The 17614-nt window shown below is 39.0% G+C and overlaps 1 protein-coding gene and 1 pseudogene across 12 annotated transcripts in view; both read right to left on the reverse strand.

The window, feature by feature from the left end:
• Positions 1-17614, reverse strand: part of CACNA2D1 (calcium voltage-gated channel auxiliary subunit alpha2delta 1) — a 533653-nt gene that overhangs the window by 472382 nt on the left and 43657 nt on the right. The gene's annotated exons all lie outside the window — the stretch shown is intronic.
• Positions 331-4419, reverse strand: LOC130684274 (phosphatidylinositol 3,4,5-trisphosphate 3-phosphatase TPTE2-like; annotated as a pseudogene).

Consider the following 17614-nt stretch of genomic DNA (forward strand, 5'->3'; position numbering starts at 1 on the left):
TCTCTCCTTCCTCCTAGATGGAACCTCATTTCTTCACTTGCCCTACCTAAAGGAAAGATGTCATAATCTCACTGGTTCACACTTGAACTATTGATTGGCCCATGAACACTAGTAATCAGGAGTCACCGTGGCTTAAAGGACAAAGACCCTTCAAGAGAAAAGATCTCTTTTGCACCTTCTGCTTTTGCCACATGATTATTAGACCTCATACTATATGGTTCATGTTCTCCTACTCTTTCTGGTTCTAAAAATTTGTATGGAAAAGAATGTAAAAGCTTCCTTTTGTGGACCCAGCTTTCCCTTTCTTTCTCTGTCTTGCTTGAGCTCTATTTACAGAAATACTTGAGCATTCTGGACCCAAGTTACAGATTCACAAGAGATTATCTACAGCTAGGCCATTATAGCTCCAAATAATGTGTGAATTAGGCCATCGATCACTTGGGGAACATGTAGGATAGCACTTTATTCCCTGAATTATGTACATGTACATATAACTCCTCTGAAAACTCCAAAAACAAGAGCAGATTCAGCAGGATTTCATGCATTTCTAGATCCTTCTCTGTAACAGCATGGAATAACAGCAAAACGCTTTTTTTATTTTTTTAAGATTTTTTATGTATTTAATAGGCTTCCAAAAACATATGTACATGTGTGTGAACAAGGATGCTAGCAGGGAAGTATGTTCAGAAGATACAAGGAAGTAGCAGGGATTGTGAGGAACATGACTCTGTCCTAAAAGGGGAATGGTACTGGATTAGGTACCAGCTACTCATTAATCAAAACAGATCTCAACCACAAACTCTGGATGGTAGATTTTTCCATGTTTTGGGTTTATGGAGATTATCCAATTCATTTCTTGAAAGATAAAGCCTGTTACTTTGGATAAAAGATGTATGGAACAGAATTTAGGAAGATCGGAAGAGAGAAACTGCACTTTCACATCATCATACAGTGGCGGACAGCTGACCAGGTTAATTATTACTCCGTCTGCTTCAACATAGTGAGCATACAGCTGTCGGAAGCAAAACAGAAAAAGAAGGTCTTTTGCTGCATTGTTATTTGTACTTTTAGATCATTTCCATTGCCTTTTCCAACACAATGAATTGAATAAATAATGAGTTTTTATTGTGAGTACCTTTATTGGAGGGAGAGTCCAGTTGTAGATATTTTTCACATCCACAAAATATCCAACATATCTGCCCTGAGAAGGAGTTTCTACCCCCTGAAATTTAGTGCTGGTGCATCTATCTGTTTGTCATTCTCCAAAGTAATAAAGGCTGTCCTCTGCAGTTTTAAATATTTCACTGGCAATAAGGCAGGCACACACCATTGTTCTAGTTCTGCCTTTGCCTCCCTTACAGTGAATCACAATGATATTTTCATTATCTTGAGCCATCCACTCATCTACTTCCTTGGTGAATGCCAGCATCTCACTCAGAGAGGGGACGCTGTGATCATCAATCATTATTCAATGGACCCTATAATGGAAATACTTAGGATCATAATCTCCTTTACTGCATAGATTGTAGACCTGGTAGTGGTTTGGTATTCCTGATGTGTGGTATACAGGAATCATACAACTTCCTTAATGGGAGTCCTATAAAAAGACACCTTTCCAGAAGATGGGAATGCTATGGCAATAATACATTCAGTAATGTAAGTGAGATCTAAGTCAAATCCCTACTTCTTGTATTGCCATTTATTTCCTGAAACCATCCTTCTGGACAGCATTTCAAGATGTCTTTTTTGATAAGCCAGATGAAAAATTCTTATCAAATTGGTAAGTCATAGAAGTCAAAATAAAATTGCCAGTCTGGGAATATCTTTAAGAATCTTAAAGTCATAAAAAATATAAACAATATCAACCAGTAGGGTTACCACAATAATAGCATTTAACGAGTTAAGTATATCAGAAAAATAAGATCATATCCCTTCTACAAATACTCGAAGAAGAACATCGATTTAAAAAAACAAAGCAATCACTAAAGAAATTGAATGAAATTCCAAAGGAATATACATTGTGTTATCAGTGACAATTAGGTCTGTAATGATGAGGAACAAACCCACAAAGGTTAGCAAAACTTCAAATATTCCGAGTGTGAAAGATGATACAATTAAGTGCACAGTCCTCTTAATCACACTCTGAATTAGGAAAATCGATGTCTTTGTCACCAACATCAAGCTCGGAAGGTTGTTCTATTTTGCTGTCATTCATGGCTCTGTAACACAGATTACTTTTTCCAGCTCACTTGAGTCAGAGTTCACCCTGGAGATTCCCTCAGAGGATACTGCTGTCAATTTACTCGGCACAGAGTTTTCATTGATGATGTCCTTACTGGTCACTGATGTGAACTCATTCTAGTCAGAGCTACTATAGACATTCTGGCTAGAAGACACAGCAAAGGCTGTTAGAGCCTTCTTATCTTCATTTGAATTAGGAAAATCGATGTCTTCATCACCATGATCAGGCTTGGGAAGTTGTTCTGTTTTACTTTTGTTGGCGGCTCCATCAGAGATTACTGATGTCAATTCATCTACATCATCCCCCTTGTTCTCACTGTTGTCAGAGCACCCTAAAGAGGCACCCATGACTTTATTCCTTTTTTTGGATGCATGAACCAGAGATATAAAGGGTCCTTTAATCTCTGTATGATATTGTCTTGTGGCTGAATTTAATCTAGAATTAATCTCTATATAGTCTTTACAGGTGAACAGGAACACCAGCTCCCACTCAGTGGGAGTAGGAATTCCAAGCTCAAGGCTTCTGCCTTCTTAGTTCCAGAGAGGTAGCCCCAAGAACCAGGACAGGCCAAGGAAGAGACAGATTTCTGGGATCCCCTGCACTCTGCAAGGCCAGGATCCGCTTACCTGATGCTCCTACTGAGTCAGTGCCGGAATAAGAATTCTGTGTCCATGGCAACCCCAAACAACAGATTGCAGGTGGTCCTGAGATCATAGTAGAGGGGGAATACAATACACTTGATTCCAGATGGCAAACTTAAAAATAGACACTGTTCTCCTTAAGATGAGTGTGGAGTACCAAGATCAAAGATCCCAGGGTAATCTCAGAGCATACTGTACAGCCTGTTAGTTTTTCTCTGGCATCCAAAGGAGGGGATGCTTCTTAAATACTCTGATTCTGAAGGTTACATTGAACTTTTTGATGCCAGGGTTCTTGTTTGCAGAGTCAAAGAATGAACTTAGCAAACATCCAAGGTAGGAGAGCCAGGGAGAGGCTTTTATTTAGAGATACAGTGAGAGGACAGAGCTCCTAGCTCATGCCAGGAGGGGACAAGAGAGCCCATATTTGTGTATTGTCTAGGGGTTTTATAGGCAGTTGAGGATTTGGGGGAACATGAAAAAAAGTCTTAGGGGTGTGAACTTGTTAAGTGGTCCCTGAATATTTAGAATTAACTTAACACAAGGAACTTCCTGCTCTGATTTCTCCCTGAGATATTGGCATCTTGGTCTGGGAGCATATCAAACAAAACCGCCTTCCCAGCAACCAAAGAGGGCTGAGTTATTATCTGTTTGCTAAAGTGTAAGTTAAGAATCTTACTTCTTAACTTCCTGAGTATTAAAATGCAATCTTACCTTTAAGATGGTGTAAGTCCAGGGAGAGGAAATCCCGGGGCAAAATACCTCTAAAAACTGAAATCAGTCAAAGGGAGAAATAAAGTTTAAAACCCGTTAATTGCTTACAAACTGAAGTCCAGGGCCATCTTTCTCCTCTGCTCTGGATGAAGCAAGCAAGGAAGCAAGCAAGCAAGCAAGCCAGCCCCTCCCTTTAAACTCTCAGGTTCAGACACACCCTCGGTTGCCCAGGTAATTACCCATTGATATGGAGATGAACTTCTCTCCATCCCTGGTGATATGCAAATGCACTAAAGCCAGGTGAGATACTGTGGAAATGTTCAGTTTTACCCACAGGCCACCCCTCCAGAAATCTCACCTTACAATCTACTCGTTCCCCTTCTTCCACAATGGTCCTTGGGCAAGAAAACTGAAGCATTGTGACCAGACTAATGACATAACAATGTTTTCCACCCCCATATCCCAGAGACGTACAAGACATGTAGGCAGGAATTCCGATGGCCTCTGAAATACCGGACGCTCATGTACACCAGCTCATCCTGGGTATAGGGGCAGAGCATGAAGTGTTCCATGACCTGGGGAGGAGGCTGCTTCTCCTCCTGAGTAGCCCGCAGTTGTTTCATTTTCATTTTCTTAATTACAGCTGGGCAGGCCTTTAAAACAGGAGAAAATGGTACCTCCCATGGTGGCCTGTGTAGTGGATCTGTCAAAGGCCCCGCCTCCTCCTCTTTTCCCTCGGGCTCCTCCACCAGGGCTCCCCCTCCACCGCTTCTGGGGCTGAAGGCACTACTCTTTCCTCCCCTCCCTCCTCCATGGCCTCCTGCAACTCAACTTTTTCTGTCTCCCCCCTCACCACTGCTAAAGAATCTTCTAGGAGCATGACCTGCCTTTTCAGTAACTGTCTCTCTTTTTTAACCGTATCCCATAGGTTATTGCCCAGCTCCTCCAAGCGATGCTGAAGTGTGTCTCTCTCCTGCCTAAGTCCCTCTCTCTCTCTCCTTGCTAACCCTCTCAATAATCCTCTCTTTCTCCTATGTAACATTTTCCACTATCTCGATGAAAAGAGACCCTACAATGCCAGCCACTATACGACCGCCTAAGGTCTCCAAGCAATCTTCCAACTCATGGGGGGCTAATTCTGCAGCTCCCAGTGTTTCCACCCCTCCCCAGTTCTGGGGAAGGCCCCATCCCTCTAGGAGGTACTTTACCCTAGACAAACTCCGACTAGGGGTTCCCAAGTTGGAAGCCCCACAGCTGGGGGGATAATAACAGGTGAAGCAGCACCCTCTGCAACTGCATCCACTGGGGCCTCCCCACCATCCACAGGAGCAGCCCTCCCAAAGGTCGCACCCGTTATGACAGATTTCGGGTTCAGAGGCACCCTGCCAACTATGCCAAATGTAAGTCCCAGAAGAGAAAATCCTGGGGCAAAATACCTCTAAAAACCAAGATCAGTCAAAGGGAGAAATAAAGTTTAAAATCCTTTTATTGCTTACAAACTGTAGTCCAAGGCTGTCTTTCTCCTCTGCTCAGGACAAAGCAAGCAAGCAAGCAAGCCCCTCCCTTTAAATTCTCAGGTTCAGACATGCCCTCGGTTGCCCAGGTAATTACCCACTGATATGGAGATGAACTTCTCTCCACCCCCGAGGTTATGCAAATGCACTGAAGCCAGGCAAGATATTCTGGAAATGTTACAATTCTACCCACAGATGGAATCCTTCCTGCCTTTTACTATGTTGTTTATGGTAGGGCTTGCTTGCCATTATTAATTGCCCAGATTGCAAATCACTTCATCAGCACATAGGCCTGGGCCTTTTAGCATGCTAAAGTGAATCTTACACATGATTACAAACGATTAGCATAATAAAAAAACAGGGGCTACTTCCATGTATCTGGGAAATATTAATCAATCTCACTGAAGAATGACTTTAGAGCTTAATGTTTAACAAGGAGTTTTGGTAGGGGGCTTCCTTGCATGTCGTTACACTACTCTGACTGTAATTATCTTGCCTTGCTTTTTCTGGAGGCCCTCACCCTACTCTGACTACACCCACTGTCCCTGCCTCATTTTGGCTTTCCCTTTCCCACTGGCCTGGCCTGCGAGCCGCTCTCCTGGAAGCAAGTCCTGGTGGGACTGTGCACACTCAGTGTGCTTTCCCGGCCTGCGGGCCGCCTCGGGTGTCCTCTCCAGGCTGGATGGGGCTGTTGGCCGAAGCCGCAGCAGCCACAGGCCACCCACAGCACCTTCCACTGCGGGCCTCACAACTTGAGGTGCGCGCGGCCTCGTGGAATCAGGTGGCCGCTCGCCAAGCCCTGATGGCAGGTCCTACAGGGTGGGGGGAGCTCAGTGCACAGCAGTCAGGGTGGCTACTATGTGGCTTCTATGTCCACTGAGTTGCTGCACAAGGCTGCGGTGCATCCCCTTCTGAGGAGGCGGACGGTGGGACGCCAGCGGCCTGGATGCCTAATTTAAACCAGGTTCCCCCCATGTGTATTTGAGATTCAGTCATTCTTTTAAATAAATGATCAAAATAACTGGAGGCTTGGTGAGGTTGAGTATTTTGCCCAAAGCCACATACTTCCTTAGTAGCAAAGCTGAGAATCAAACTCAGATCTACCTGACATCAAGTAATAGGATTTTCCCCACTGCAGGTCCATGCCTGCAATTCCACCAGGCACTTTTCCCAGGCCCTGTCATTAGAATGTAAGTGGTTCTGGAATGTTCCTACCTTAAGCCATCCTCAGCCAACACCTAAAGGCAAGCAGGAGGGAAGGACAGCAGCAGGGGGTGTGGAGCCTCCCGCAAAGAGGTGAAAGGGTGAAAGGAAATGAGGGATACATTTCCAGCTTTCCCAATCTGTCAGCCTCAGAGATGGGGTTGGACGTTGAGCCTCCTGAAATGCCTTGTGGGAAAGAGCTCTCCAGCACCCCTCTTCTGTGGGAGTACAGTTTTCTGTTCTGGAGGCTGAAAGTCCAAGGTCAAGGTGATGGCAGATTTGGTTCCTGGTGAAAGCCGCCTTCCACTGCGGGCCTCACAACTCGAGGTGCACGTGGCCTTGCAGTCAGGCCACTGCTCACCAAGCCCTGATGGCAGGTCCTATGGGGTGGGGGGGAGCTCAGATAACTGCCTCCTTGCTGTGTTCTACATGGTGAGAGAGGAGCAAAACACTTTCTTCTAACCCCCCAAAAAGATAAAATCCTAAATCCACTTGGTGGAAAGAAAATAGGATTATCCCTCCTCCCTTGCATCATTAAATACTATAACCTTAACTACTAAGGTCACGTCTACATGGATCCATGTTAAAATTAAAGATCATTAAGATATGTGATTGGCTTAAAAACAAAACAAACTCCTAAGGGCATATAATCCAGACCCACTTCCAACCATGTAATCTAAATGTATGAAGTTTTGACTTAATCTTCTTACTTGGGAGGTCAAGGTTGAGAATAAGAATTGTGATTCCCTGCCATGTACAACCTGTGAGATCCTCAGCACGACACTTAGTGTCCTTGAATCTTTGTTTTCTTACATGTAAGATGGAGTTATTTAGCAATATCTTTCTCTTGGGATGTTGTTAAAATTAAATAAAATAGATTAAAAGGGCTTAAGAGTATGTTGTATGTAAGTACCCAATAAACTACAATTATTTTAACTATACTAAACGTTAGGACTAAAGATAAGCTCAATTTCTTGAGGGTTGTATATTATTATTTTTAATTGACAGAAGGAACTTCTTTAACTTCAACCATACTCTGCCTCCCTAAGATTTTTAATCATAAGCCCTAAATTTCTGATGCTTTCATTATACATGTACTTTGGTCATGAATTGTCTGGGCTTGCTAAAAATGCCAAATTAACAATTATTCTTTTTCCTAGAATATGATTCCTTGATATTTTAGCATCCAAGGTAGTCTCCTCAATATAATCTAATTTGTCAATAAGTTTATCAAATAAAATTTTGACTCTGAGACCAGAAGCCAGCATTCAAGTTGTTCTCTGAACGGGAGAGTTCTGGGCCTCGAAGCCATGTTGTTTACAGTCAACTTGCTGCTGCTGGTGAGTGAGTGACTAAGTGAATGAGTGAGTGAGTGAATGAGTGAGTGTACGTGACTGCATGTGCACATGTGTGCATGTGCATATGTTAAACTCAGGAGCTGTATCTAAGCCAGTTCTTCTCAACTTTGCATTACAGGTTGTTAGCTTAAACTAAGAATATACATTTGATCCTGTTAAATAGTATTTTTAAAATAGGATTGAGAAGGAGGGGCCTGGGAATAGGAAATGGCACTTTTTTATTTGTGACCTGTTCCAGTTACTTTCTATTCAATTTCTCTAATGTGCTTCCCCAACCACTTGCATTATAATAAATCACACACTTTTTAAAATATCATACATTTGTTGATCTAGCCCCATGTCTGCTGAATAAATTTCAGAGCACAGGTCAAAAGAATTTATGGAAACATAATTTGTATGACTTTTTTTTCTCATAAAGTTATTAAACATTTACTTCTCCCTAGAAAAACATTTTGGAGACAACCTTGATAAATAACAGAAGCACCTACCATTTTCAACCATTTAAAATTTGTACAGCACTTTAACAAATACCAACATACTCTTTCCTGATTACCCTTATAACAATTGTATGCAGTTAAAAAATAGTCATATTTATCTAAAACATCTTTAAAAACAGCACTTAGGAAAACTTGTGTGTTTAAGTATTTGTATTGCCCTCAGACACATCCAATTATTACTGACTACTTAGAAAATCTCCTAAAGCCCCAAATTGAATATATCCAATGACTCACTCATTATCTGTTAAAAAAAATGTAAAAATAATACATGGTATGGAAAGTTATAAAATGAGAAGTAAAAGTTCTCACTCCATACCCAGTTTTACTTCCCTGGGGGCATAACCACAATTTTTCCAGCATCTCCATATATTCCCTGTTTGGGTCGTGTTTATACTCAGAGTAATGTTTTGCCTCTACTTCTTGATTCTTGAGCTGTGAGGAGTCCCTACTCACTCCTTCAGTGAGATACGTGGAAATTAACTTATGCATATACTACCTTCCAAACTTCCCCCAAATTGCCATCCAATTTTGTTTCTCCCTTCTTCCAACTTTTCTTAGTTATAATTTTATTTTTTACTTTTCCATTATTTTCATCTTAACAATTAAATAATGTCTTAACCCACTGGACTATCCATAGGATTGAGGAAGTATTTGTTATTCCCTAAGGATGAAAGTGAAAAAAATTAGTACCTTACCACCTCCATTACCACTTCCTCTCCCTGGCAATTCAGCTGCACTCCACTATGATGTTACTTTTAAATCGTCAACATTTATTACATTTACATTCTCTAACTAAAATTGTCTTCCAATACATTATCCAAGAAGCAGAAAGTTTCTATGTGACATTGTATTATGGCTCATTTCAAATCTCAAATTTTCTCACCTCCAAAGAAGATGATATAATTTTAATAGGAAAATTAGTTTCATGACTGATTGGAAAGATATAAAAGAGCCAAATTAAGTCTATAACCACTCCATCGTGTGCTGTCAGATAATTCATAATACTAGCTTTGGTCAATACTTCCTTTATATCAAAGCCTATACCCAGAAAAAAATCCCATGATTGTCAATTGTTTCAATAGTAAGCCTGGAGAATTGATCATTCAGTGTTTTATGCGTTGGAGTTTCTCATATAAAGAAAAGCCCTCTGTTATTCTAGACCTCTTAGAACACATTTTTACGGAGATAGGTAGCAGGTGGAGGGGTATCCATTTATTAAACATTTTTATCAGATAAACTGAATTGTCACAAAATTTCCTAACCTATCAACTTCTCTTTTGCTAATGTATTTAAATATGTCCTTAATAAGCAACAAAGACTATCAGACTCCAAAGTCCAGCAGAGAATATATTCTCAAATTATTTGTGACTCCCTTTATCATTAGTCCACTGAACACAAATTTTTATGAAAGGCAGTTTAAAAGACATTCCTCTGGAGTCTTTGTGTATCAAAGGTATGTTCATGGATGACATTACCTTAAAACACTACAAAATTACTTTTACTGAGTTTGACTTTTCTATCAGACCCTGAGCTATAATGGAAAGAAGTTTATAAAATCTAGTCTTGTGGCTATAAATCTTTCAACTCATGTACTAAAAACCTACGGAAAAATTCTTTCAGACCTAAGTAGCAGGAAAAAATACTTGAGCTCATCTGTAGAATTAATACACTACTTCTGTATATAAATTATATAATGGATTTATTTCTCTTCTTACTGGGACTCTAGGAAACTCAAGAATGAAATATGCTGGTCAGGTTTTAAAAACTACGTACTACCTTGTGGTTTATATATTTGCATTCAAACTACCCTAGCCTCTTATTTATATTTACCCTTTCCCTGCCTTTAACTTTGTACAATTTTTTTTATTGAAGTATCATTGATATGCAATTTTATATTGATTTCAAATATACAATACAGTGGTTTAACAGTTACCATATTATTAAATCCTTACCCCCACTACTGTGGTTAGTATCTGTCAACACAGCAAGTTGTTACAGAATCACACTGCCTATATCCTCCATGCTGCACTACTACCCACATGACCAGCTTACATTATGATTGAGAGTGTTTGTGTGTCTGTATCCCCCTCCCCACCCACCCACCCACCCAAATCCCTCCCCTACAGTAACCACTAGTCACTTCAGTGTCTTAAAAGTCTACTGCAATTTGGTATTATTTTTGAATTCTACTGTAATGTTTTATATTCTTTTAAGTACGTAAATAAATATAAAAATATTAAAAGAAAGTTTTCACTAATGGACTTATTTTTCCCACATCACATATGAGACTGTAAAAAAACCACACATCAGGAAGAGAGATAAAGTTTCCTAACTTAAAGAATATATCCTCCATACAGATACTTTGAACCTCATAGTAATAGAAATAAAGTTCAAATTAAAGCTGGGTTTTATATACACACACACACCAAGTTCTACTGAGAAAGCAGACATACATGATGAATAACTGTATATAGCAACTCTCTTAAATTTCAGGAAATTTCCTAATGTTCTGACACTAGAGTTCTGGCCTTCACCTCTAAAATTCATTAGAACTGAAGTGAACAGAAAACAGAAGCAACTGGTCCTCATCGTGGCTTCTCCTCCTGGAGCCCTCCTCTGTCAAGTGGGTGATTTAGACCCTAAAGTGCTCTTTTGTTTTCATTGTCTCGAGCCCTCCCCACATTAGTTTGTGACTTGCTTGCACATGTTTCCCAGCAGTGATCCTGGGCTGTCCCATTCACTTCTGACCGGCACCTGCTCTTTTCAAGTGTTGCACCAAGAGGGGCTGAGGCCCCCACAGTGGCGTGCAGGCCCATTCACAGAGACTATTCAGGAACTGTTAGGGGAGGGGTAGTGGGCGGGATGGCGGCCCTCCAGAGAAGAAAGGAAAGTGACCCCTTGAATCAGAAAATGACCTTCTATTTGTCACCGGTTGTCTAAGTAAGTGTAAGGGGACCACCTCCTCCATAATACTCTTTGTGATACCGTAAATGCAACATGGCCTAAAATGGTGCTTCTGACAAGATTAGATGAATTATTGGTATTTAAGACTAATCGAATGACATGTTTAGATATACAGAAGGAGAATAAAGTCAATTATATGACTGGTCTTCATAAATATTTATTATGTTTGTTCTAAAAACAAGGGATAAATATATTTAGAGACATTTCTGCATCAAAACATATAACAGTAGCAAGGGATCTGCAGGTGACTTAAGTCTCTGGGTAAGGTTTGGGATTCATTCATGCAACTGCTTCTAAGTGTTATGATTGCCTCTGAACCATCAGTTCTACAGCAGGAGGACTCATGCTGATATTTTTATCTACTAATGTGAGAGTCAATAAGAGTGGTAAAATTAATCACTAGGGATATTTACACTTTTGTCATTTAGAACACAGCCTTGATCAGAAAATAGATCATAATTCACATTGGGCATTCTTCTCCACTAGAGGAGTTCACGGAGCTTGTGCTTCAGCTTCCTTTACTTTAATTTTGGGGCCACTGATCTATTCCAAAAGAGAAAAATTGGCCCGAGGCTACACTTTTCCATCCCAAGCATGTTTGTAGGCGAGATTACCAGCTATACCACTGCCACTCTGAAGTAAAAACTACTTGCCACGCAATTATTCATATTCAGCCCTTGTTTGGAAGAAAAAAAAGCACTAAGGAGAATAGGACAGCAAACATGTAGACTGAAAAGAAAGGAAGATTTCTAAAAATTATGAGGGGAAGGGGCACAAAGGTATCTGAACAAGGGGTGGAGAGAGGTACAGAGGAATTCTAATAAAAATAGATAGTGCCCTTGGTCTTCAAACATACAAAATAAATTAGTAGCAAATATATATAAAAAGTTCAAAGAAATCCTGAATGAGCAGAAGATTTCAGAGTTGGAACAAGCATGGAATTTCCTTACATCACTTGTTGTTTATCACCTGACTATACCCTCCCTGCACCCACCCCTCCACAGAACCTCCATCACTTTGCCTAAATTCCATTTTAAATTAAGTTTACTTTATATTATGCTTATTTACTAATATACATATGCTAGATTCCCATTTTATTCAGTTCTTTTCACACAAATTAAAATTTTCAAAATTGCTATTAGAAATATTTATAAAGTACAACTTTATACTAAGCACATCGATGGCCAAAATTTTCCATATTTCAAAAGCTGTATGATTTTTTTTTTTAACTAAACAAGCCAAAAACAGCTTCTGGAAAAATTTGCTAAGTCGATATGAAGTGTATATTCACCACATACAGCCAAGTGAGTACTGAAAATATGAAATGGTGAAATATAAAGCATAACTAGCTCCTTTTCAGTTACAGTATACAGTTAAATCTCTCATTTATCAAGCTTCATCTGGTGAAACCACTAGAGAATTTAGGCAGAAAGTGAAGAAGCTCCTGCATTTTCTTCTCCTCAGGTTCAATGTTACGGACTGCCTTTATGCCCTCCAAAATTAGTATGTTGAAGTCCTGATGTAAATCTCTACTATGACTGTATTCAGAGATGGGACATTTGAGAAATAATCAGAGTTAACTGAGGTCATGACAGTGGGGCCCTCAAGATAGAATGAATGGCTTTATAAGAAGAGGAAGAGGGAGATGTTTCCTCTCTCCATGTGAAGACACAGCAAAAAGGTGCCTGTCTGCAAACTGGGAAAAGAGTTCTCAGCAGGTACCAAATTGGCTGGCACGTTGATCTTGAACTTTCCAGCCTCTATAACTGTGAGAAATAAATGTATGTTATTTAAGCTACCTAATCTAAAGTATTTCGTTGTAGCAGCCCAAGCAGACTAATACAATTAATTGTAAACTATTTTTAAATTTTAAAAAAGTCATTAGTAAAATGAAGAAAAATAAAAAATACATTCACCTTAGAATTGTGTTTGACAACATGAAACAAACATTGCATTAAAATGCTAAAGATAAAAGAATGTAAAGTTTACTTGTTTGCCTTGAAGGTAAATGATAAAAATAACTGGTGGGTTAAGGAAGAATTTTTATGTAATTTGTAAACAGTAGAAGTTAGGGCGGAGTCAAAAGAAGGTATATTTCACTGCTGAAGCTAGCCAAGATGGAGCTGTTTTTATTTTCAAGGCAAGACACAAGGGAAAATGGGGCATAATGTAAGAATTAATGCATGTCAATGGAGCATTAATCACATTAGTGTACTGAAATGCTCCTGCACCTTTAGCACCTACTGGGCGCAATGCAAATCCTTCTCTTCAAGTCTGCACAGCTCCCTCCTCCATGTTCCATTTCCTTTGAAACATTATTATTTCACAAGACAGCAAATTCTAAGAATTTTCCACCTTCCCTCTAGATTGCAAGCTCTCTAGAAACAGGATCCAACTTCACTCAGCTTGTGCTTTGTACCTCCACCTCTTTCCTCCCCTGCTACGGGCCACGCGGAGACTGGAGAGGCTTCACTCCAGTGGCTGGAAGTAAGAAAGCTCGGCCAGAATCTCAACTGGAGTGCACTATGACTTACACGGAAGGAACTGTCAGATATTCAGAGAAAGAGACCTTTTCATACATATTTTTTCTGCCCTCACACTTCCATCTGTCCTCCATACCCAGTGCCTACAAATGTCTCCTACTCATGCTAATGATGAATAAATAAACATAACCCACCAGTGGTCACATACGGCTGAATACTTCTATTTTAACCTTCTATCTAGTACACGTGTTAAATGGGCTTTACAAACTGGCCTGAGAACCTATTGTTTTTATGATAAAACACATTATTTGTTTTCCAAAGAATTCATTTTTAAGTATACTCCTAGAACACTATAGCAAGATAACTACCTACCTATATTGGATATACTTTCTGACATTTTATTTATGCTTTTCTTAATAGATAATGTTAACTACATTCTGGCATTAGCATCTAGGTTTAGAATTGTAAACACATCTAGAAAGATCTGAACTAGAATTTTCTCAGATAATTTCAGACTATTTTTGGTTCATGAAATTACTATGCATTCTCGGAATCTTTTGCCTAGTGTCCTAGTGACCATCAGCTACCACAGAGCAAGCAGCAGCTTTTGCCTGTTCCAGTGGCAATAACCAGTGCAATAAGCCCATTCAGCAAGGAAGAAAAGAAAAAAACACGGTAATATTGAATACCCGTCCCTCCAATTTAATCAACCAGATTCCCAATTCTTATTCTGTACTGTGTTCTCCTATGGAAACTTTTATATCAAATGCAACTGCACATCATTAGAAAGTGCAAAGTATATATACATCAGAGATACATTTGCACGAGATTGAGGGAAGAAATTAGCTCTTGTTTCAAGTTACATTTTAACATAATCATCAGAACCTTTTGAAGCCAAGAGAGGACCCATTGTGAACCAGCCCTTAGCAGGAATACACAATGCAGGTATGAAGAGGAAAATAAAATATAGTCCCACATCCATTTAAAGACTCCATTTGCAAAAGTACCAAATCTATTCTTAATTGTTTCACTGTAAAAATATATTATAGTAGTTTGGTTTTTAACAATCAATTAAAAATTCTTTTATCTACCAACAGCAATTATATTAGCACCGTCTAAACACACACATTTACACAGACACACACACAGAGTTAATGTATATAGTATAAAGTGGTGGCAATTTAAAGTTATATATCACATGGTTCAATAATAGTTGTGACAGCTTAATTATTGCACTTCAGATACTTATATGGAAAAAAATATCATCTCACATGGCCATATGCCCTTTATAAGTCATTAAATTCCCATATGGTGGCTAGTAAAGTAATTCATATTGTTAGCCCTTCCTCAAGCTCAATTCTTCTTTTTCACAAACAACTATAAGAATACTAAAAAAAAAAAAAAACAGAAATATTTATGAAATCACTCTTTGAAATAACTGTAGCTCAAAATTTAAAGCATCCATTGCTGCTATCCTATCCCCACACCCTTAAGGGCATTTTCTTGAATAGGATTCTCTATATGAAAATGAAGATCAATGTTGCATCAGTAAAGATAGGTCTGAGTCAAAATTATACATTTTAAGCAATATTGTTAGCTTGTTTTTCACTGCTAAATATCATGTTTCTTCAAATCCTCAAATGTTTTGTCATGCTTGGAAGTGCCAAGGGTAGAAATTTTATTTATGCAGTTCTAATATACTGATTTGGTGATCCAACAATGAAAGTTACCATGAAAATCTCAGGTTTCACAGTCCTAAGTGAACCCTTAAAATTCAGTTTTTTAATTTTAGGCACTCAGATGATCAGTATTAACTTTAATCAAAAACTGGCTTTTTATAGTCTTTTTTTTACAGACATTTCTCTCTCTAAATACCTGACAACTAACAGTGATAGTTTTGTTATCTTCTTAGCTAGATGCAAGTGAGAAGTATAGCAAAGGAAATTAAAATACATTAGAATAGCATAAGTTGTTCAGGTCCACAGTGAAGGTTCTTCAGTTCAAATTTAAATCAGAGCTAATCTCCTTAGATCTTATTTTCCTCTGGCAGGGTTGTCTTCTTTTTATATGAAAACAGGGAAGAAGTACTGACTTTCAACTTATAAACTTACTTTTCCTCCACAAATTAGCACATGTTCTAGAAATTTCTAGAATGATCATGTTTTGTTTTGTTGGGTTAATTTACTACTGGCTAAATGGAGATGTGACTAGCTAGAGAACAGATTCGAAAATAAACTCCAGATGTTGTAAACACCAGTACTCTGTTCTGAAAGTAAATTTCATACACCTGTGAAAATAGTTCATTTTTCAGAGTATTTTCCATTTCACATAAGACCCATAAAGGTCAGAGCATCGATGAAGTTAGCAGCTCTCAGGTACGTGAGAGAAGAGCAGCAAGGTGCAGTCTGGGAGGCAGAGAACAGTCAAGCAAGATCCAGGGGCATCAGAGGGCAAACTTGAGGTTCACTTGCCTCTCCAGAGTGGCACTTTCTTCTCAGGGTAAAAAAAAAAAGAAAAAGAAAGGAAGAAAAAGAACTCGCCTGAAATCAGTGTGAGGCCCTGTATAATGTTCACCTTTAGCAGACAAGAGGAGAACACAGAGACTGACTAGGCAGTATATATATACAAGCAGTATATTCAGGGTCTTGCCTCCAGAAAAAAGACAAATTGTACAGCTGAGAAAAGAAAATTAAAGGTAAATAAGACAATATAGATGGGAGATTATTTTTAAATCCCTGAATTATTTTCTTTTACAGCCAGTTATCAGTTTGGCTGTCATTTCTAACCCCAAATATGTGAATGTACACAGAGATTAAAAAGCTTTGAATTCTCACATTGGAGATACCTGACAAACCACTGAATTTCAACTTTCATTTATATATTACATGTGGTCTGATTTTTTAAGGACTTCCTGGGTTGTTTACTTCATCTCTATTCTTAAATATATACTATATTAATAAAGCTGCATTTAGGTGCATAATAGAATAAGGTATCTCTCCTAGAATGATCTCCTAGTCTCCCTGTCCCTCAGTCTTCAAATCATGACATCAGCCCACATAGCTGATACAAGAATTCGATGCCTCCTTCTTACTTGACATGTAACCATAGAAACCCCCAGTCTTGGTTTCCCCATCTTTAAAATGCAGGCAGCAAAACCTTAGTTAGGCTGATGGGAGATTTCTATTAACCAGTACATGTAAAAATCAGTAAATAGGTAAGTTAAATATATCACACATGCTATTTTGTGTTGTTATTTAAGTTTAAAAAGATCTACATGCAACAGAATCTCAGGCAGAAAACAATCAGAGTTTGCAAAACTCTGGGATTTCCGGGAGCTAGGATAAAATACCAAAATGAAATGTATCAGCATTCTAGAAACCTGGAAAGCATTACAGAAAGGGCCGCATGGGGTATGGCTCATATGCACGAAAACCAGTTGAACACTAACTTACTCAAAGTCAGTGAAAGAATCTGTAGGAATAGTTAAGACTAGAGAGAGCAATTCCTCTCTTGGAACAATAGAAAGGAGGGTCACAAACACTTAGCGATGTGCTAAACTTGGTGTTTTCTGGGAGTAAAAGAAAAGCCTGTTGGGAAAGTTGAGTATTCTTCCACCTCTTACCTAGGTAATTGTGCAAACCTGAAGTTGACACAGAGCAGAAGCTTGAAAGAATCTTAGGGATTCCTTAAAGCAGTCTTAAGGGCTAAATCATTGATAAGAAAAAGCCAATTAGCAAAGAAGTGAAAAGCAAAGATGAAAAATACTACTTCTAAAAAAGGGATTTACTGAGCAATTACTATGAACGTGTATAGCTCCAGAAATCTTAGGGAAGCCCAGTCCCCTGTCTCTGCCATTGCAAACGACTTGTAAGACATATTTTTTTCCTTGAAGTATCAATAATCAGTTACGGGACAGCACCTCCCATACATACACAAATACGTACAAAACTATATAACTGCTTACTGAGAGGATTAACAAGCTACAAAAATGAATTTTTTTC

Source organism: Manis pentadactyla, chromosome 7 (genome assembly GCF_030020395.1).
Source record: "Manis pentadactyla isolate mManPen7 chromosome 7, mManPen7.hap1, whole genome shotgun sequence".
Taxonomy (NCBI): domain Eukaryota; kingdom Metazoa; phylum Chordata; class Mammalia; order Pholidota; family Manidae; genus Manis; species Manis pentadactyla.